Source organism: Gorilla gorilla, chromosome 2, assembly GCF_029281585.2.
Source record: "Gorilla gorilla gorilla isolate KB3781 chromosome 2, NHGRI_mGorGor1-v2.1_pri, whole genome shotgun sequence".
In the NCBI taxonomy this organism is placed as follows: domain Eukaryota; kingdom Metazoa; phylum Chordata; class Mammalia; order Primates; family Hominidae; genus Gorilla; species Gorilla gorilla.
This window is the reverse complement of record NC_086017.1, coordinates 180,541,712-180,565,000: the sequence shown is the minus strand read 5'-3', so window position 1 is coordinate 180,565,000 and position 23,289 is coordinate 180,541,712. Positions and strand designations below refer to the sequence as shown.

The 23,289-nt window shown below is 37.2% G+C and overlaps 1 protein-coding gene and 1 long non-coding RNA gene across 8 annotated transcripts in view; one reads left to right on the top strand and one right to left on the bottom strand.

The window, feature by feature from the left end:
- The window catches only part of MECOM (MDS1 and EVI1 complex locus), a 576,150-nt gene that overhangs the window by 187,088 nt on the left and 365,773 nt on the right, over positions 1–23,289 (top strand). The window lies entirely within an intron of this gene.
- The window catches only part of LOC109026377 (uncharacterized), a 29,034-nt gene that overhangs the window by 4,366 nt on the left and 1,379 nt on the right, over positions 1–23,289 (bottom strand). Inside the window, exons 2-4 of the long non-coding RNA XR_002005399.3 lie at positions 8,460–8,638; positions 5,507–5,573; positions 2,409–2,461 (exon numbers count right to left, since the gene is read on the bottom strand). This is a non-coding gene — a long non-coding RNA (uncharacterized lncRNA). The remainder of the gene's footprint in view (positions 1–2,408; positions 2,462–5,506; positions 5,574–8,459; positions 8,639–23,289) is intronic.

Below are 23,289 nucleotides of genomic sequence, written 5' to 3'. Positions count from 1 at the left end.
TTCCTTTCCTTTCCTTTTCTCTCCTTTCCTTTCCTTTCCTTTCCTTTTCTTTTCTTTCCTTTTCTTTCCTTTCCTTCCCTTTCCTTTCCTTTCCCTTCCTTTTCTTTTCTTTCCTTTTCTTTGCTTTCCTATCCTTCCCTTTCCTTTCCTTTCCCTTCCTTTCCTTTTCTCTCCTCTCCTTTCCTTTCGTTACCTCTCCTCTCCTCTCCTCTATTATTTTTCCTTTTTTTTTTAGAGATGGGGCCTCACTATATTGCCCAGGCTGGATTCAAACTCCTGGGCTCAAGTGAACCTCCTGCCTCAGCCTCCTGAATATATTATTATTATTATTTTTTTACACAATATTATAGGCACCATTGGGTAAACTAACCTCTTGAATGGGGAAATAAACTTTAATTTTTTTAATTTTTAATTTTTGTTGGTACACAGTTGATGTGTATATTTATTGGGTATATGAGATATTTTGATACAGGCATACAATGTATAATAAGCACTATAGGGTAAATGGGGTATCCATCACCTCAAGCACTTATCCTTTCTTTGAGAGAAACACTCTTAGGATCCTTGCACATGTAGTCATGGCAAGATTTTGTTTTATTTTAGAATTCCAGACAATATGAAGTCTAGCCCAAGTCTACACAGCTAAAGATCTTAAACTGAAAGTTCAGGACATGTGGACAACAAAACATGGTTGCTAAAATGAAGGGGGCATAAATAAACGCACATCATCAAAGTAAGTGGGCATAAATAGAATAATAAGGAAAACTATTAAACAGAGTGAATTGTATAAATGGAAAATGGGAACTTACATGGAGAAAAACAGAAGAGGGAAACGACATGGAAGTGCTTTGTTTGCCTCCAAAATTATACAAATGTGATTCCAGGCATTGTGATGAGGAGCCAGGAGGAAAGAATAAACAAGAAATTATAGGCACATAGCAAAGGAGAGTGGTTAACATATAGGACTTAGGCAATGTAGCGCAGTATCATGGGAGCTGAGAAATCTAAGGAAGAATAATTAATGCTCAGCTGGGATGGTACTTTCCTCCTTGTTGGATTCCTGGATATAAAGCCCAAAGAGCGTGTGACTTTTCTGAGAAGTTTCACTTAGTTTTCATCAGTGTTCTCCATTATCTGATTAAATGATAAATCTGCTTCCATTTAAATATATGTATTCAATGCTTGCTAGGTAGGAGTTACACAGGATAGGTGTCTAGAATTTAAAGCAGGGATTTTTTTTTTTCTGAGGTAAACTTAGAAAGAAAAGCAGAAGCAAAAATAAAGGTAAAGAGATTAAAAAAAAGAGACATTGAGGCTGGGTGTGGTGGCTCATGCCTGTAACCCCAGCACTTTGGGAAGCCGAGGCCAGTGTATTGCTTGAGCCCAGGAGTTAGAGACCAGCATGGGCAACATGGCTAAACCCTATCTCTACAAAAATACAAAAAATCAGACGGGCATGCTGGCACAAGCCTATAGTCCCAGCTACCCTGGAGGCTGAGGTGGGAGGGTCGTTTGAGCCTGGGGTGGGGACGGGGGTATTGGGGAAGTTGTGTGGAGAAGGGTTGGAGGAGGCTGCGGTGAGCCAAGGTCACACCACTCAACTCCAGCCTGGGTGACAGAGCCAGACCCTGTCTCAAAACAAACAAACAAACCAACAAACAAGCCCCCCTAAAACAAAAGGACATTAGGCATTTAAAAGTGTGCCTCATTGTAATAAAAAAATAGCTCAGACCCACCTCTAGCTATTTGAATCTATCTCTAAATCTTTAAAATGGACATTTTTTTTTAACCTGTAGTAATTCCCCTGTGATTTTTAGTTTTGTTTGGTTTCTAGATGATAGATACACCAGATTCCTCATAACTTATACTCTGGCAATAGGACCATTAGGATTCTGAAAGTATTTCTTCCCGTTTTGACTTACTAGGCTTTCACATCAAATACTGTGACATGCCTCAGAATTTCTCTCTCTGTGGCCAGGAATAGAACAGTCTAATACATATCACTTTCTTCCCTCTTGCCTATCCCCTCCCCCTCATACACCTGTACCCCATGATTCCTCCTTTCATGGCAGAACTGTGACTGTGAAGTTGTGTCATTCTTCCAGCAGTGAGCTTCAACAGAAGGGACAGGGCTCCTAAAGGAATAAATTTGTATCTGGTTGCCAGGACCTCCAATGATCTGAGTGTGGTTTTGCTGTCATCAAGAAGCCCGTTTTTTCTCTCTTCCATTAGACTAAATACAACTCTTTGGAATTCTTGCTAATGTTAAAGTAAGAGTTTCCTAGACTTCAGAGTTTAGGTGTAGTCTCATAGGACTTCAGACCTTTTATTATTTTTTTCCCCTGGCCTTTTCTTATGGCTATGAATAGAGGAAGTTGGAATGTGTCTTTTGTGATTTACTCTCTTACCTTCTAATTTGAAGAGCTTCTCAATAAGCTAGAATTGTTCCAACTCCAAGCTTCTGCAAAATAAAATTGTTTGTAATCATATACACTTTTGCATTGTTGGCACATGTGCTTGGCTACTTTTTTAATATAAAGTACTTTTGGGTACCTTTCGGAGAAGAGGATAATTCAACAATTTATTTAAGAGTTGACTCCTCTGGAGCTTTAATATCATATCAGTTTCGTAGGAAGGCTAGCTGCTGGAAAGTTAATGTGTGATGACCACGTTCTCTGGTTGGGGGTAAATGAGTGCTATGGGCATTTTTTGCTTTAAGTGACTTGATTGGGTACCATCTTTTATGGCACCTGGGAAGCCAATTAATAGAGAAAGTGAGTTATTAATCTTTTCTCAGCTGTGCAAGAAAAAGAGTCAAAACATAATGGGTACATTCTTCTAAGTGTGAAAAATTACCCACTTTGTCTATTTCATATTTCTTAAATTCCAAAATTAATGACTTTTCTGGAAAAATGCATGTATCTCTGTGGACACAGAGTTTACGAATGCAAGGGGGCATTGCTGGAGAGTTGAAAGGAGGACTTCTGGGTAGGAGAAAAAAACATGTACACCTTGAAAAGTACATTTTTCATACTTTCACATAATTAGTTTTTCAGAAGGACTATCGTGGAGATAAGCTGCTTTTCTAAAAGCAGCTATATTTAGCTGATGCTAAAATAGGGGTGATAGTGGTTTTGATTTTAAGTCACTCATAGGTTATTTTGCCGGGCTTTTGGCAATTTTACTTTTGGTTGATAAAACCACATCTCAGATTTAGGTTCCTATGCAACTGCTGGAATACTAAGACATTGTAGATATAGACTCCCTGCTGGCTTCCTACTGACAGGACACCTGATTGGTGACCTGTACTTCTTACTGTTCCACACATTCGTATCTTTCTTATACTGCTTGTTCTGCTAGGAACACTCTCACCACCTTTACCTGGGAAACCTTGTTCATTCTTTAAGAATCAGCTCAGTCACCATCTCCTCCTGGAAAGTCATGACTGAGGCTCCAGATTGAGTTCAGTGCACTTCTGTTATAATCTGCCTCCTCCCCTTATGGAATTTGACTAGAATTGTAACGATCTGTCCCTGTGTCCATCTTTAGTATTAGAATATTAATTTTTCTAGGCAATGTGACTTACGTTGCCCTAGAAAGACTGCTAGGATATTCTAACACTCATCACAGTGCCCAAATATGTTTTTTGAGTTCAACCAAGACCATGATTAAAATGGAATTATGAAGGTCTGCATTCAGATTCCTTGGTGGCAGTCTGCCTAGCAGGCACGGGGTAGATGAGGGGAGTCTGTTCCCAGGTGAGTTGTTGGCTGCTTTTGCATGAAGTAAGATCAAGTAAGATCAGAGTGGTTGTCATTTGACCAATTCCTTTCAAGCAATTGCTTCCATGTGTCAGAAATGGTTACAACAACAATTGCTACCATTATGCATTAATGATAATGCATTAACAATAATGCTTATAGCATTTGATTTCCTATAAAGTATTTTTCAAATATTTGTTATATCATTTGATCCTAACAATGACATTGAGAAACAAGGATTCCTTTTTATTACATTTTGCAGGTGAGAAAACTGATCCTGGAATGGATTCATTCATTCAACAAAATTTTGAGTGTATACTATGAGCTAGGCTCTGAGGCACAGGAAAGTAAATAAGACAAATATGGTCCCAATCTACACAGAGCTTACATTTTAATGGGAAAGACAGACCCTAAAAATTAATTACACAATTAATTGTTTAATTACAGCCCTGATTAGTGCTGTGAAGAATTAAGTACGTGTTTGTACACATAAAAGAGAGAACATGAGACCAGTGGAGCAGATCTTGTATGAAGAGTTAGAAAAATAACTTGTATAAGGAATGGGTATGTTGAAATAAAGGAAGGGGCAGGAGTTATCTGGGGAAGGGAAATGAGGAATCAGGGCATGGGAAGGAGATTTTCACCTTTGAGCAGCTAAAAGGAAAAGTGTAGGGAACCCTGGGAGAGTGGGAGGAAACAGAGCAGGTGATAGGCAGATGAAAAAAAAATTAGTGGGTTTTGTTAGTAAGAAGCACACGAAGACTGTTAGGTTTGTCTTTTACCGCAACTTCAAGCAATGGCTTTGGGGGAAAATGACTTGACATAAAAATAGGAGAAGGGAGTTGGCCAGAAAAGTAACCACAGAGCCTGAGATAATGCAAAGCACCAAAAGTTTTCAGATCTTAGAAGCCTTTTAACACATTTAAAGATGTTTATTTACATCCCTATTCCATGGTGATGAAAACTGACCACGAGCTGGGTCATCTCAATTTTCTTTCCTATTGAGTTTCATTGTGGGGTGTTCACTCCAAGTTTTCCCAGGTCTTGTTGTAGCCGGTGAAAAGCTATGAACATTCTCAGCCTCATTTTAACTAAATTAACTAGACTTACAACCTCAGTGTCAGCGAACAATGAAAGCTTACCACTGAACATATGAAACAAAAATGAAATTAGCCAGTGGTAGGAGACTACAAACAGCTGAGGCATTCAATTGTTAGCCATTTGAAGGATTAACTTCTAAATCATGTAGAGCTCCCTTGGTAGTTTAACTAGTTGGACACTCAAGGGTATATAAAAACACACTTAAAGTAGAAATGTATTTCTTCACCTATAAAATAGAGATTTACTGGCAGGTTGTGCTATTATTAATACTGGATTTCCTTGCCTTGGCCCGTGAACTTAATCATATTTTCGTTTGCTTTCCTCACTTGCAGTCTTGAAACTAGGTTTCAAAACAGATACCATAGAATCAACTACATCCGCAGTCAGGTAGGAGGACATAACTGTCTAGGTGGACTGCTGAAGAATTGTCTAAAAATCTCTGCTTATTTTTCTGGAATTCTACTCTTGCCCTGTGCTATTGTTTTCCACACCCCAGATTTACACAGCTCATTGAAAATTCAACAAGGCTTAAAGATTTTATTTGATGGTTATTTCAATAATAATTATGGAGGCTGCCAAACTCTCCTTACCCTGTTAAAAAACAATCAAAAAATAAACCTGCCATCATAACAATAAAATCTCACCAGTAAGTTGTTTTCACGATATCTTAAAATTCAGTTTGGTGTTTCTTGCAAGATTGGTAGACCTGTTCTGAATTTACAGCCAAAGAAACTCAATTAACGATTACTATCAATTATTTTTGTACATTTCAACAACATTTGTTGAGAACCCAGAAGCTTTTTTAAAAAGAATGTTGGCAACTTGTATTTTAATATTTCATTAAAACAAGTCTACTAGTTCACCTAAGTAAGTGTTTATTCAATTGGAGGCCAATTGAATAATTAGGATTGATGAATTTTATATGGAGTTTTTCTTTTTTTAAACCCAGGTTAGAAGGCAGCTGGAAGAGGCTATTTTCTGACTGTTTCCTATTATCAGAATCTCTCTCTATGTATCTGTATCTATAACTTTCCCCATCCCCAAATCATTTTCGGGAAAGAGCCACAAACTGGCGTGTTTCTTTTCTTTCTTTATTTAAAGAGGCCGAAGTGAAAGGGGAAAAAAAAGAGTGGAATCACCAAGAAAACCCCAAACAAATAAAGTGCAAACACAGAGTGACAAGCACACTCAGACTCTGGATTGGTTATGGATGAGACGACAAGTATATGATGAAATTAATGACCCTCTGTCAACTTTTTAGATCTCACTTTTAAAGAGAATGGACCAAAAATCAATAGCCCCCAAACCACCAGTACTCCAGTGAACCAGTCTTTCATTTATCTTGCTGTTGGCACTCAGATAGAAATGCAGCCAAGCACAGCACAGAGCCTTCACTGGGAGTCATCATCACAGGCAATGTTGGAGCACCCCAGTTAAGGGTCAAAGGTGTGTACCAAGGCTTCTTTGAGAAGGACCCGCTTCTAAATACCAATATCAGTATTCACTTTATTCAGCTGAAGTCCATTTGGCATATGCATATCCAGTGTTTGGGTTTTGAGAGGCTGCCTGTTGGACTGATGGATTCCTAACCCAGCAATAGTAATGGATGGCCAGGGATTCTACTCACTCTGATTTTATACCTTGATTCTTCAAATGTTATATCTCAAGTGTTCAGATGGCAACAAAATACAACTTTAGAATCAAAGTAAAGTAGACATACAAGTTTTAAAGATGTGAGTTTGTAAGGACATGTGATTTTTACACCATGACTTCATCATGGTTCCTAAGTAGCACAGTGTTTGAAGAACTCTTGTTAGAAAAGGATCAGGTAAAATGTAGAGTTTATATTCAGAATATTATGAGCTAAAGCCCAGAAGAACTGTAATTGAGTAAAAGAAGAAAGCATTTAAAACAGCAGATGAGTTGTAATTGAGCTTGTAATTTTTATGGGTATTCTTAGAAGTAATCACTTATCTCCAAGATTGAATTTTCTAGAAATAAAATTGGTTAGTATATCATGAGGATTTTCTTATGGTGAGAAAGTCATATTAAAATGTGAAAGATAAATTAATCTATACCAAGTGTTCAATAGCTCTGTTAACAGCTGAGGCCAAAGTGAAATGAAATGATGTCATTATGTTAAAATGGATGTCAACACATACAGAAAAAATCAGTGCAAAATGAGAGAGATCACATTTTGATGATAATCTAAGACAAGCAAAGTGTTGGCCATTTATCTGGCTTTGTCCAAATGGAATTTAATCAATGGCTGTCTTTAAGGTTTTTATTTTATTTTATTTATATAATGAATACTTATAGAGAACTTACTATGTGCCAGCCACTATTCTGAGCACTTTATACATAATAGCCTATTAAATAACAATACTAGGAAACAGATATTATTATCCCAGTTTTACAAATGTGCAAAAAGCACAGAGAGGTTAAGTAACTTGCCCAAGGGCACATGGCTAATTAGTGACAAAGCTGAGATTAAAACCCAGGCAGTTCAGCCCCAGAATTCATGCTCTTAACCTTTAAACAAGGCTGTCTTAAGAATGAAGAACTTAAAACATCAGAGGGAACTTAAATAAAGTACGAATATATAGGTGAAAAGAGCTTAAATTGAGAAATTTGTTAGTAATAAGAATTTTGTTTTTATTCTGATTCTAATATAAGTATTCATTGTAAGATTTTTAAAAGAAAAAATTCTTCCACACAAAAAAGAGGTGAATTGAGGAAACATTTTCAACATTTTAAATATTAAATATATTTGACTTGATATTTGGAGTCTGACACAGTGACAGTAAGGAGAGAAAATCAGTAAACACTAAAAATTTACTATTTAATGTTTAATTTAATTTCTTAGTAGAAGAAAGAAAATTTGAATTTTGTATTCTCAACGTAGACAAAGATTTGGTGATTATGACCATGAACAATGGTGGAGTTGCTCTTCTTCTCACCTGAATTGGGATAGCTGTATACAGAGGGAAGTTATACTATATTATAAATTGATATAGAAGAAAAATACCATTTAAGGGGATACATATGACCATAAAGCTCAATAGATTTAAATGAATAATATACAGTAATCCATCAGTTTCCTGAAGAACTTTCCCCACTTTTCCCCATGTAATGCCCTCCTAATTTGCTTATTCGAATCCAGTGAGAATTAGAAAAAGCAGGTAGAATGAGAGTGAATAAAAGTAATAAGCAATGAATGAGGGTCCATGGTGCTTTTCGAAAACTAGAGGGTGTGAGATTTACACGGCGAGACATCCTGATGGACAAGAAGGAAGATTTTTTGGATAGTGTTTTGAGATTTTCTTTTGTTTCCAATCCAACAAAGAATCTTGCTGTTATGAAAATGATCACAGAGATATGCTTTACATTTAAATGCCCATGCCAAGTGTAACTACATTTTTCTATTCCAAAATTTAACAGATAACCGTTTTGAAACACTTTCAAAACAAAAATGTTCCGTGTCTCAATTGCTTTGGAAATGTTAGCAAAACTCCAAATGTAAATCTTTAATATGGCCATATGCAAGAATCCTCACACAAATGTTGTCTCAGGTGATAATAGGAATAGCATCATTACCTTGGATGTCCTGGCTCTGACATTCATTGTGCTGTTGCTTTCAAGGGTTCTTTGGCCGGTGAGGTGGGCATGTGAGTCTTCTCTTCTGCCTGGTTTCCACTCTGTGGGTGTCTCTCAGCAAGCTTTGCAGAAACTTCGCAGATTAAGGAGGAACCTTCATTAGTCAAGGGCACATATCCCTTGAAGAAAAATAGGTGAATTAAAAAAATGTTTTTGCAGTCATACTTTTAGTTCTCCTAACAAAATTATATTTGATAAAAATATGATAGGCATCTGCACTTGATATCTGACACCATGACAGCGAAGGTGCAAATTACCATTTAAGAGGAAACAAAGGCCATCTTATTGCACTCTTCCAACTACTCCTAAATCCAATGGAAATTGGAGAAATGAAAAAAATTAAACGTATAACTTGATATATGTAAATATTTAAGGTTTCACTATCAAAGTAGAACAAGTTACACAGAATTTCTCATATGGCTACATCATCTAAATGAAAAGTTCAAATACATTTGAGAATGACCTTAGAGTTTAAAATATAATAATTTTCTTATTTTTATTCTGTTCCCACTCATACTGATTGAAGCTTATCTATCTGGAGGCAGAATCCACCTCCCTTGTTCATTTTATCCTTTAAGTAGAGATGACACTCAGCTGCTTAAATATTGCTTAACACTTTTAGCAAAACCAGATGCCAAGCTCCATTTTGTACACTTTTTTTCAGTTGAAATAACTAACTTAACCATTACAAATTAGTCTTTAAAACAAACCATCTGAACAACAAACTAAGTATGCCTAGGGAGCAGATGGAGTTTTTATGTTTTCACATGAGCATCAAGCTAATATCTGTGCAAGATGAATGATGCCATATAGGAATCTCTGCTTAATCCTTCCATTTCCCAGTGGGGTGGTTTCTTTTTTAATGCCCGGTGCCTGGGAAAGGGAGTCCATTTCCTTATACTTAACTTGCATTGTAAAATTACATGTGTGTGTTATTTGGTATGCTCACAGACATATAAATGTGTGCCCACACTGTCCATGAAATATCTTGAACTGAGCATTTGTCCAAGTGCTTCATTAGCTTAAATGCTGAAAATGAGTTTTTATGCTTGCCAACAGGAAAACTTTTTGTCCTATTGAAATGTGCTTTGAAAAACAGCTTCTTATTTGGTAAATAAAAATTAGTCTTTACGTTTCTCACATGAGGTTGTTCTTTAAAATTTGCATTTTTTTTACAAAGTTTCATGAACAAATAATTTAGACACAAGAAAATTTTGTTTTTAAGAAATTTTCAAAATAATTATTCTGTAAATCCTAGAATATAGACTATATTTGCCTTTGGCATATACATTTACAGATAAAGACTACCTTTACAGTATTCATTAATGGCAACAGTATTACTTGTTGAGTTTGAAAGAAAAAACCCCAAGCCCCTATCCAAGACTGTTTCCAGTTTTTCGTAAGGATGTTTTCCAGTGTGATACAGATAAGTAAATTTAACAGCACAAAAATTTCAAGTCTTCATTTTTTTCCATTAAGCTAAATAGAAAATTAACTGATTTGAGTGCTAACATATGAATTCAAGAGACACATATGGGACATCTAATTTTTGCCAGGAATGTAGTATACACTAAAGATTAATGTTGTAAAAGCAAAACTTCTCACTCCTTGCTCTCAGAGAGCTCCTAATCTAGAACATTGTTGTCTTGTTTTTTCTCTCCTGCCTGCTGGCAAAGATGGGAAAGAGCCCTAAGTAAAAACATCTGGCTGTCTGACATTAAGCCCATCATTCAGCATGTGTGCAATTTTCTCATCAACAGCTTAGTCTTTTGGTGTAAGAATAATATTACATCTATATAATGCTTGAACTCTGGCATGTTGAGCTGTTACCTTTGATTGAGAGTATAGGCTTTCCCTGCTGTCTGCTGGGGCTACCTTCACTGGCTAGAGGATTGAGTTGTTGGTAGAATTTGTCTCCCACTGGATCTCTGGGTTCATGGAAAGTCTGCTCAGAGGTGTCTAAAATTTACACTTTAGAATGCCACCAGGGTTTGGCGATTGAGAGCCCAGTTACACGCTCTGATAGTGAATTTGGAAAGGGATAACAAAGTTGTATAACAAAGATGAAGTAAGAAGGTAGCTCTTCTACAAAAATATCAGCCTATTATTTTTTGGTGACTAAATGTAGGCTTAAAAGGCATGGCATGAAACCATCTCACCAGGGCTCCTACTGCTCCCATTGGTCTGTAAGATCCTTGGAACTGGCTGAAGCCTTTGATTTCCCATAAGATACCTTAAATCATGCTTTCTATAAAGGTTAAAGAACTACTTTATCAGCTAGGTGTTTTGCTACTGCTACTTTTGCACACACAGGCAGCTGTGATTAACTTATATGCTTCTATAACTTATCACTTCGAAAAATTTATTTTTTCAAAAATGGAGAGCAATAGTTTGTGTTGTTCTATTGTTGTTTTTTTAGACCTGTGTGAGCTGGTTCAGAACGGCTGGAAATGTGGTACAGTGGGAACCAAGAAGCCTGGGTCTTTCATTGCTATTTATTGGCTAAATGACCTTCACCAAGTCTCTGAAAACTTAAATTTTTCGTATTTGAAAAATAAAGATTCTGTATAAGCGGAGGCGCAGATTTCTTTGCAGTCCTAAAATTCTAGAGTTCTTCAAAACTTTGCCATGATGTCAGCTTCCTCTGGGCAATAACACTAGCCTGGTGTTTGTTGACATCTTTTTTATGTAAAAATGTCTTTCTGTTTGAACATCCATCTGCACCATGGTTTCTGTCCCAGATGATGAGTCAGATAAGACCACAGCTTCAATCATTTAGAAGCTGATCATTTTACAGCTAATCTTTCAACTAATTTAGATAATAGATGAAGTACGAAAATAAGAGAGTTGGGGTGGGGCAAGTGGAAGATTCAACCCTAGCAGAACTGAACTGTTGTGTCCAATATCAATACACCCTGTTCTTGGGAGAAGATCCTTGATACAACTGCTTGTCTGTTTTAGAAAAAAAAAGAAAACATTGGTTTTCTCTAGGAGCTCGTGTTTAAGGCTGCAGGTTTACTGGCTGAGAAGGAATAGGAAGGCAGGGAGGGCACCAAATAAAAGATAAGGATTATTTTCCAAAAAGGCCCTGGCCAACTGATACCTGAATCTGGAACATGATCTCCCATATATCTTGGACTCTCCCGTAAATTAATTGGTTCCCCTTTGTGGATGTTTTTGGCCCTTTTCTTATTTAATCCTTGTGTGGCACCATGCTTTGCTATCACACTGCCATTTCCTCTTTGCACTCTTGAGAAAACCTGAGTCTATGGAACCTGTAATGGACAGGGCTAATGGGGGCCTAGTTGGTACTTGTCCAATTTCTTGCAAGGAGACTGAATCCACTCTCAGTGAGATTTGTTCTGAAGGGCAGAAGCCAACTCTTGCCATGTAAAATAATAAATGTGTTTCAGATAACATATTCTTGTACTTTTTTCCTAGAATAATTAGAACATTCATACAAATAGATTTAGTCTCCTTGAAATGTATTTAATTGCCTCTGTTATAAATGACTTGTAAACATGTCCATGCCATCTAATCTTTCTGATTCTCAGTTTGTAAAATGAGGGTGCTGAACTCTATGATCTCTAAGGTCTTTTCCAAATCTAAGTTCTATGACCCGATACTTCTATTGTTTAGACAAAAAATAGGTCTGTTCTGAAATGTTCTGTAAGTTAGGCAGCAATCCAAACTGACTTTTTAAGAATTCACATAAGAAAAAAAAATATTCTCACATAGAGTTCTATAGGATGAAGAGAGGGCCCATTCACTATTTGTTTGCTCTCTGTGGGAAAGCTATTCTTTTTTTTCCTCTTTGAACAATATAAGGAAACAACTTATCTTTTACAATTTTTGGATTCAGTTCATGGAGGGTGTCAGTATTGTCTAGTGTTCCCAATGAGGACGTGGGAGTCTGAGATCCCAGGCCTGGTTCCCAGCTTTTCTGCTCCTTTTGTGACCTTCAGAAGCCACAAAACAACTCTCAAGACTCAGTTTATCTGCCTGAGAAATTGGGCTCTTACTTCTTTACCACAGGGAAAACCTATTCTTAAACATTTTGGAAAAGGATTACAGCAGCCTAAAGAGTTAAGAAGATTGACTTTGGTCTTTCAGGGTGTATACTAATGCCAGTCTTGGGTGCTTCTCCACTGCCTAGCACCAGATGCTTTTGCACAAGTAGTATAGGGTAGAGCATTACAGGCCTAATTCAGAAATTATAAGAATCTAACCAAAATGGGCCTGGCTTGAACTGCAGGTGACCCTTAGTACACCTGAAACAGGTTTGCTATGTAAAGTATTAGTAAGTCAAGTTGAAAGATAAGCAAATGTAGGATTTGAAGCAGGGGACAGGTTGAGGGGGAAGGGGGAATACAAGCCTGATGATTTTGTTGGAAGCATCTACTTCTATATAAACAGTTATCATTTAAATTAAAATGAATCTTAGCTACAGCTTAGGCTGAGCAAATTGTCCTGCATTACTGCAGATATTTTCAGTAATAATTGAAAACTAAAAGCAAACTTCCTATATTATCTGGTCAACTTTTCAGGTAAAAACACTTGGCAAAGTGTAAAGAAAGTGTGACAAACTTAATATTGTTTTAGTGATTTCTCCAAATTAACATGAACCAGTGAAGTTTTACTATTGTCAGAAACTTGAAACAACCCAGATGTTCCTAAAAATCTCATGTATGGAGTGGGTAAATAATATTGCTTATAGTTTCATAGTAACTGCTTGACTCAGAAATAGTCAGGTTGTAAATTTCAAATCAATCCCTAGAACCTCACTGCACAAAACGCCAGGTCGAGAAAATAATTATGTTTGAGGTTTACGGTTTGGTATCCAACTATAACATCAGATCAGCTTTTGTGAATAAGAGTACTATTTGATCAGGATTACATCAGTAAGCATGAAATGAGCACTTGGATTTCCCAAGCACATGTGGAAATGGGAAACGCTCTAAAACAACCTTCCCAATACAGGTAGAAATAGCCATTTTGGATATGTACTCCTTCGGCTTTTGTGTAAGGGAATCGAGTCATCATTCAGACATGTTTAAATGCTGCGCTTGAGCTGCTTTTTTGCAAGGTGTGAACATGCTGGAGCTGCACCATGATTCATCATATTAAACTTCATTTGGTAGAAACATTACAAGGCAATAGGTTCTCTGTTTCCTAGGAAGTGCCTCTGCTCTACATTACTTCCTAATCGCCCTGCTGGCCTCTGCCCCTTTATTTCTTTGTAGCCTGTACCCTTAGTCCAGTGTGCGGCTACATTTGGACCAGAGGCCCCCATCCTGTGAAAAATTTAGATGGCTATAGCAGTAATCAAAAAATACCAATAAAGTGTCACCAGTCCTCTCTGGTGATGTGGGATGGCGGGTGAGTGAGATATAAAAATGAATCATGAGGCAAGACATGATTGCTGCTCAGGCAACCATTTCTAAATGTGAGTGCACCCAGGTTGCATAAATGGTTCGGAATATTCTCCGTTAGGCCAAAAGGCTTGCAGATAACGGCATCAACTCGTCAGGCTCCAAGGCCCCCAGGGACTCGGGAGCAGAAGAGTTGTTGCTCAAGTGGCCCAGCCAAAAACATTTATATCTCGGCGCTGTTGGATAAGTGGCATCTGCTGACAGGAACTGCTTGGAATAAAGTTGGTTTTAAAAAATAAGCACCACAGCTCTCTGTGTTTAATACAGGACACCACAGCTATATATGCTTAATGCAGGAAGCTTTCTGAGGTGTAAAGAATGGTTAAGTAAATGAGTGGGATACCATTAATCTTGGTTTGTTTCAGCACTACATCTTTAGCAGTTGAAGGCGGGGGTGGAAAAGAAAAAGACTTGCTCCTAGCTCATAACCTGAGTGTTAAAACTGATGTCCTTCCCATTAAGGCCTGTAAACTCATTAGCACATGGCAATTTATCCTCTTTTATTTCTTCTCAATTATCCTATCATCCATTGTATCTGGATCTGATTACCCTTTCCCAGAGTCAAACATTATCTTGTAAATCATTTGCTTTAAGTCCAAGCCTGCCATTGCGCAGCTTGGGATTTGCTTAGGCAGGTAATAAATCAATTAGTATTAAACCTGTGGTGTCATCTATTTTCTTTCCTCGTGCTTAGAAAAAGGAACACCTGAAAACCTAGCTTAGGTTACATCACATTTTTGTGTATGTTTTTGAACAATACAGACACATTTGCTCCTATTCCAAGGGGAAGAAAAGATAAGGGAAAACAAAACAAAAAAAGAAACCCAAATCCTCAGTGAGGGCCTGGAAGACTGATGGCATTACAGGTATGTGGCCCTCATATTTCAGAGGTGACATTTTTAGTAATAATTGGGAACATCTATTATTCAAACATGAATATCAGAGATTCCGTTTAAGATGATAGTCTCAATTTTATCCTCAAAATACAGTTATGGAGCCTAAAAGAAGATTGTGGTTCATTTTTTTCTTCTATTAGTCTTTTATGTATGTTCTGTTTCTTAGCACACATACAAGTTGGCCTGATATGATCAGATAAGAAGAGTGAACAATTTTTAGGTGACTGTCCTCTCTTCCCCTATATATTCTAAAGGATGTCTCTTCTCCCTTTAAGTACTATACTAATTTACTTAATCATTTTATCTGCACTCCTGGAGCTAGTGCTTAATCCTTTGGCCGAGTTTCTGAACAGAGAGCCCGATCAAACAATTGTAGCTCAAAATTAAGCCCTGTGAGTTCCTAAATTAAAAGAAAAAAATCATCTGGGGTATCTCAACAATGAGCAGCCTCTCCTAAGTGCTGCCCCATCCATGGGCTATATTAATTAGTGGAGATTCTGGCCCTTCTGCTCGGGGAAGGGGTGCTTGGAAGGGACTGTCAAACACATGGCAGGGCCCCAGCAGGGGAGCTGGTTTTAGCTGTGGAGAACAGTGGTAGAGCTGTGAACAGAGCTGGAGAACGATGAGGTTGGAGGGATTGGATGGCAATTAATAACAACTGGCCCTGGGTCTGGCTGCTGAGACGGCAGCCAGCCCAGCCCCCTGGATGTACTTTCCTCTTATACATCCTGCCACTGACCTGCCTCACATCAGGGCCTCCTGCCTGCTTCCAGTGGTTCTTCTGGTTTCAGTCCTTGGTTTTCACATTAGAAAAGCACACCCAGCGAGAACATGTGCGTGTTCTTCCTCCTATGAGTGGAGGGAAGAATCCTAATTTAGTAGTTTGTTTATTACTAATACTGGTTAAACTTTCAGTGCATAGTATTATGGTGGGTACAGGGGTCGCAGATAACCGTACAGCTATGTGGTCCCACCTTTACGGAGGGGATGATAGAAAGCACCTCTGGAATGGTGCGAAGTCCCTCCCCTAGGACAGGGAATTTGAATCATGGAGTGGGTTTATTAAAATGCAGACTCTGATTCAGCAGGTCCGTGGTAGGTTTGGAATTCTGCATTTGCAACCAGCTCCCAGTTGACATGGATGCTGACAGTGCATGGCACTTTATATTTTCTTTTCTCATGGCAAGAGTAACTTTTCAGCCATTTACCTTATTATAGTTGTTTACAAATGCATCCCTTATTTCCCACTAGGTTCCAAGCCCCTTGAAAATATACTGTTACTGACTTGGTGAATATATAATGATTAATTGCCTTGATTTGTCAACTAGGGGGTCTGGAATCTAAACCCACTTCTGCTGCAAATGAATTTCGTGACAATGATCACTTTCACTGAAATCCCCCCATCTCTATATTGTACAATGCAAGGAGCAGGTGTGGACTAAAATTTGGGTGTTATTTAAAAGCAAGAGCAGGACCCAGGTGTGAATGAAGGAAAAGACTCATGTAGTGGTGAGTCACAGGGAACCCAAGAATGGAGATAATGTCTTTAGGGCTCTAGAATTTTTTTTTCTTCCCAGGATGTGGATCCCATGTTGCCAGACCTTATACATTTCCAAGAAGCTGGAAATCTGATTTTTTAAATTAATGTAAAAATCCTCTCACTTTTAAGTGTTGACAAGTAAAATAATTTTTTTTAAAAGGAAAAGAAACACTGATAATGAAATGATAACTTTTGCAGGCCAAAGACTGCGTAGTTTGCAGCCTCTGGCTTGGACTAGGCTCAAAAGCTTTCTACCAGCAAACACATAAGAACTACATTCACAAATAGCAGCCATGTCAAACCAATAAGAGCAACATTCATGATGGACAAACCAAACCAATTCCAATGGTGGTTTGGAAGTGGCTGGTGTCTCAGAGCTCTGGACATAGGATCCTGAGTTTCATATATAAGACTGGTGGAAGGGGCTGTGCATTGAGCACTGGCAGGTTATATGAGCTCTCTCAAAGGTATTTGCTCCATGCATGGCTTGTAGTTGGGTTTGTTCACATGTTTACTGTTCTGGAAGTTGTGAAACATGTTTCCAGTTTTTGAGGTGGCTGTACTCACCTGTAAAATATTCCGGAATTATGAGAGTCATTCTCATAGAAATAATGGGGTTTATAGGATAATCCAAAGGAGGTGATAACCCATCAATCAGAGAGTAGTAATCTTTACCTTTTAACTTCTATGATCCCTTTAATAGGAACCACTTGTTCAACTGTCAAAGTTTTTCTCTTGATTCAGGTGCCATCACCAGCCCTGATTAGAGACTGCTACACTTTTCCCCAAAGGTGGCGCAGTATAAATGCGGAGATACACTTTATTTTACATGGATATAAATATCCCAAAATTAGGATGTGCACTTTCTTCATATAACTTTATTTGGTTGCAGAAAAGAATTGAGGGTCACAGAAGAGTATTATAAGAGCCGCATCTTCAGTAGTTCACAACAGATCCATACCTATCTATCATTTTCTGATGTTCAGTTTTTCTGACTTGAGTTCTCTGGAGCTAAACTTATAATGACACTTAGCCTATTTGAATTCTTTTTTTCCCCATCCTTCTTAGATTGTGTAATTGTTTCATTCACATGATGATGTGTCATGTCCTGAATTTTATATCCTGGAAAACATGTAGTAAGTCAAACTTGCTCAGACATGATGACACCACATAGACATGGCTGATTGTAAGAGGAGACAAATGGTTTAGTCTTAGATGTGAGATAAAAATTGGGGTTACTGGCAAGCATTAAATATTTATAAAGCAGCCAATCTTTGGTAGTCATCAGGGAGTGTTTCTGTATGAGGCGTGTCAGGCTTTATAATTAGTTATGGGACTTACTATTATTTGAGTTTTTTGCCATGCTATTTTCTGCTTATGAAGGACCATTATTTTAAATGTATAATAAGAAGAGAAATATTGTTTGAGAAAGTGGTCACTTTTCAGTTTTTAAACTTTTGAATAATAATTTATGTGACAGACTCAATCTAGTAGTGACTTTGAATTTTTTTAAATTACATTTTCAAGGATAGTGTTACACCAAAATAAAGATCATGAACTTTAGTGTAAGATAAAAATAATTCTAAAGGTAGGTATCTTCATCTGTCTTAAAGCTTTCTCCATTAGGAATACTAAAAACAAAATAAAAGACACAAAGCAAACCTCACATTTTCTTCTGGAAAACACTGTACTTTTGATTCTTAGCAGAAATGGCCTTGTTAATACTTATGGCATTTGTAAATATAACTAAGAAAGGGCTTTTTTTTTTTTTCCTGAAAGAAAGTTGCTACATTACCATCATAAGTTTCTAAAAACTCTTCAGGGAGAGGAAAAGAAAAAAATCCTCCAAACCTTAATAAAAGTTCCCAGCAAAACCATTAGGGATTTCAATTACGAAGCTGTTCTCAAGACTCTTGTAAAGGTTATTTGTTGAACAATTTCTCTGTAACAGTGTATGACAAATTACTCGCTTGGCACTGTAAATGATGCACAAGCCCTTTAATTAGAATATAGCACTCGATATCTTTAAGACCTTCTAACATTTCTTAGTTAATATTATTCCTCATGAGCCTTTCCAAAGAAACGAGGACTTGTTTGTAGAATCGAAATGGGTGATGGAGGAGGGTGGACAGGGACCTTGCACAGGGCTGGGAATATCCAGAAGCCACACAAAGAAAGGAAGGCTCTGACCCCAACAGGTTTTGATTGCAAAGGCGACTCTGATAACAGAGTTTTTTTTGTTATCCATTGCTTTTAGCCTTATTTACCATCAGGCTGTCTTGCCACAAGCATGCTTTTTAGTTCTGACAGCCCTGAATTATGGCCATTGTGGGATCCTATCTCATTAACTGAAATGGGAGAATAAAACATCAAACAATCATAAAAATAGTTTGGCGCTGTGAAACCACTTAGGAGCAGCTGTCAAACAGGTTGGAAGATAAACTTCTAAATAAAAAGAATAGAGAGAGCTGCAGTGTCCTGCCATATGCTTCCTCAGCATTATAGACTCCTTAATAATATGAAGTGCCCGTGTTTATGCAGAATAGGCCAGACACTCCATATATGATATTGATTATGCCTTAACCCCAATTTAGTAAAGACATACTCCTCCTTTTCCTAATCAGATATTGCAGAAGCAGTTTTCTGAAAGAAAAAAAATGTCCCTAATGCCAAGCCATATTTTATCTGCGAAGGCTGTGGCGGGAGATAGGGCTTTGTCTTGCCTGTCATCGTGGCTAGGAGCCCAGTTTTAGGACAGCAAGGCCCCTCTGGGGCTCTTCTCCAGCAGTTTCCATCCAGCGATTCAAAAACATACATCTTTATCAAGCTGTTGTTGTCAGACAACATTAGATAATTAATAGGCCATTTGTCAGCCTGCACAAAACATGTTAAAATCCCAAACACAATCAGGATAAATATAGTTGCTTGCTCTCTGAAGGCTTTTTGTTCTGTCATGCAGCTATTGCAGGCAGATATTTGCTATTAAATGAGACTCATTATTAATCACATCTAATGTTAATTAATTAACCACCTCTGTATATTGAGGGCTCTCTGTGACTTTCAATTGTTTTAAGAAGCTAATTGGTAACTTAGCAGTTTACATCTAAGTTACTATTTCTCATTCCATTCATGTAAGGATTTTATTTGGTGAAATATATTTGTTTGCATTTGAGAAATTTCCCTTAACAAGCCAGCAGTTAAGGTTCTGTGTATAACTATGCAAGAAGTGATTAGGGAATGAAAGCTATGGAAAAATATGTAGCTGCCATTGCTTTTTCTCATGCCTAGCTTATTGAAAATAATTTTTTGTTATTTTCAAACCTTACAGAAAAATAGAAATATTCAAATCTAATTTTTAGTAGATGAGGAAAATAAGGATGATACCCAGGGTTAGCCAAATTAGGTATTCATTCATTCACTCACTCATTCAAGAAATATATGGCAAGTATGTGTGCTCAGCTATTGGTCAATTCTAGGCCTTGTGGGAAACCTGGCCCCTCTGAAGCCGGTGCAGAACTGCATTTTAGTTGTTTGAAACTGTGAGCTAGAAAGCAGGGACTTGACATCCATGAGACACATCCCCTTTGTGTCTAGTACTGTGTTCCTTTACATGGTAGATGCTGAGTTTGTATTCCTAGAACTGAATCAACAAATTCCAATACAATGTAAATATCTTCTAAATTCTGACTGACTCATGAAGGAAGATGCATAATATAATTAACAGAAATAATAATATCAACATTGATCTATCATAGATTTATGTAGTGCATTTCAGTTTACCAATGGATTTCCCATATGTCAACTTATTTAATTTTTAAAATGTTAACTTATTTAATTTAAAAATTTTTAACAATCATTTTTGTCCTACAAATAAGGAAAAGGCGTGTGTTTCCTAAGCAGTCTCAAGCTTGACCTCTATCACTTGGCCTTTCAAAGAAATCAGCTTTGCTCTGCCAGTCTACCAAGCCGTAGTTGGGCATGCGGCCGTGAGTAGTGATGACCCGGCTTACCAAAGCATCTGAGAATATTGATTGATGTCTATTGGAAGATTTGATCCATTCAAAGTTTTTTAAAAAATCAATGGCTATTATTTGGGAAGGACTACCTTGAGGGATCACATATATAAGAAAGCATTACTAGAGACTAGTATTTTGAGAAGAGGAATTATTTGAACATTTCATCAGATAAACAGACAAGCAGAAGTAAGGGGAAAAACAGTTCCCCATCTTTGTGCTTTAAATTATCAGTTAGCAATGGGGCTTTATGCCTCAGTTTAAGGCAAACCATGTCTATTTTAAACATGCTCGCAGGATAGCTTTTTTCCACATCTATTATGAAAATATTTTTAATGTCTTCTGTAATTCTTATTCATATGTAATTATGAATGTCTCACTAAGCGATAGAAATTTTGTGTAAACTGTATTTTACATAGAAATAAAAATCATAAGAATCATCAATGGTATAATACACTAAAGACATCTCTCTAAAGTGCAGCATACAAAATATAATTTATAACATTGCTCATTGAGACCTAGAATATTTTCCCTCACTATCTGGAACTTCTTAGAAATAGGCATAAGAAAGAATGGGACATTTTTCCACAGTTGATGACATGGATGGTGGAGTACCTGGAGATATATGTAGTGTTAAACAAACAGGTAAACATGTAACAAGCAAACCAAAGACCCAACAGCCAAACCAGAGCTTTCTATCTACTTTCCCTTCTCTTTATAACCACTGGAACCTCTTCACAGCTAAGATGGTTAATATTTTCATAGTACATATTCCTATTCATTTTTACAAGTAGAGTTCTTTTTATGTATGACTTTTTTTTTACAGAATACTTTTTAAATGGGAAATAAGATGCTGTGCACTTGTGAATATCACATTTTGCTTTTTTTTTTCACCATCTTAAATAAAGTCTAAATGAGAGAGAGACAGAGAGAAGTATTTTCAGTCCAAATACATAGGGCATGAAAATCTCACACACACAAGCATAGAACAACTTCAGAGCTTAAATTGTTTTATCCCTGTTGAAGGGCTGTTGTTGAATTATATGTAGGGTGGAGAAAGATGACTGGATTAAAAAAATGTCCTTTAGCTGACAAAGATCTAGATTGGAATTTAACTTGAACCAGTTTGAGTGATATTCCAGAGGCTTTTATTGCTGGGAATAATATTGAATGGAAAACAGTTACGCTAAGTGGAAATATTTTATATCATAGGATGCCATATTCTAGATTATAATTATATGGCTTTTGCATTCGGTTCCCATTATGAACCTGTGAAAGATCCTTTTCTTCTTATGCAGAGCCTTGGCCTCATTTGTAATAACAGCTCCTGATGCACAGCTTTTGTGAAAATTTCTGCTTTTACTTTTTTAAGGTAAACTCAGTGGTATGTATGTGTAAGGAAGTAGGGAGATTGGCCACGTTGACTAAATCCATTGTCAGGATCTGTGTGTTTTCACGCTCTCTCTCTGAGGTAAAGAATGAAGGCTCCCTTCAAGAGAACACAGCGTGACTACTCCAACTGTCTTCTCTGGCCTCTTTTTTGTCATCATTTTTTTTTTTCGTTTTGTCCTGAAGATGTAAGCTGCTGTTGTCTAGAGGGAGTGGAAAAGGTTTTTCTTAGGGATGTTAATTTCAAGGCTGAGTAGTTTCCAGTCACCAGGCCTTGCTGGAAGTTTCCTTCAAGATTTGCTTGGAGGCAGCAGGGGCCTATTTGTCTCACCTGCAAGGAACATGGCCTTAAAAAAAATAACAAGAACTTTTGGAAGCTTTTTTAATTAGCACCTTGGAGTCTTTGGCTTTAGACTGCTTATTTGTTAATTCTTGTGGTGATTTTCTTCCTGGTGCTCTGTGTTTAAAGTACTAAATCGTGAACTTCCCATACAGTCTTCAAAGCTTTTTACTCAAGTGGCCAAATAGGTTTATGTTAGTGTCTTGAGCATGACACATATTTCAGAAATAATATTTGTTCTGGCATAGCTTAATAACTATAAAATTGAGATGCAAGCCAGAAAAAATGTCTTTAAAGTCCGTAATGCCATTTTAGAGGGAAATATTCTTTATTCCCTAGACAGAGTAAGAAGCTGCTCTTGTCCAAATTATGAGTTGTGAAACCTTCAGACATAAAAGAAAGCAAAATTGTTGACATGTTATTGGGACATAACTTTTCTCCCCAGTGTTTCTTTGTTGTAGAGAGAATAAGGAAAAATACAACAGCAGCAATCTTTCTACAATATTCTTACAGAGGAAAAAGAATTAGAGGGAATATGCTACCCAAGTTTACACCTGCTTTGTAACTCTTTGGTCTCCAGTTTGACACCATTAAGGAAAGTGAGGATTTCAGCCAATTACAGCTGATGGTTTCATTGTATTTCTTTTTTTCCGATGGTATCACATCCTATATTTCTTTACATATTATCTCAGACATACATGCATGTAGTTGGATAATGGGATATTCAACATAGCTTACTGCCACCCCACCAAATTATTAAGCTATTTCAAAACAAGAAATAATGCTGAGGGAAAATTTGTATTAGCTTGATTGATTATCTTATTTTAATCCATATTAAAGCTTTAAGTCTCTAGGCGTGGCTCTTTACTTCTAACACCTCATAAATTATAGCTATAATGAAGCAGTCATTTATCCTGAGCTGATGATAAATGGCTTGCCCTAGGAGGAACTAAAGAATAGGCAAGTAGATCATTTTCATATTTGGTGAAAACAATATTAAGTACCCAGACCTCAGTGATTGCCCTAATAAATGAATAATCTGAGGTGAGGGGCTTGGCAGTCAGTGTAAAAAATAACCTGAGCTTTCTCTGTCATTTGTCAGGCTTTGCTATGACAGCATGCATTATGGGTAAATGAGCAATCAGTAAGAACTATGTTAT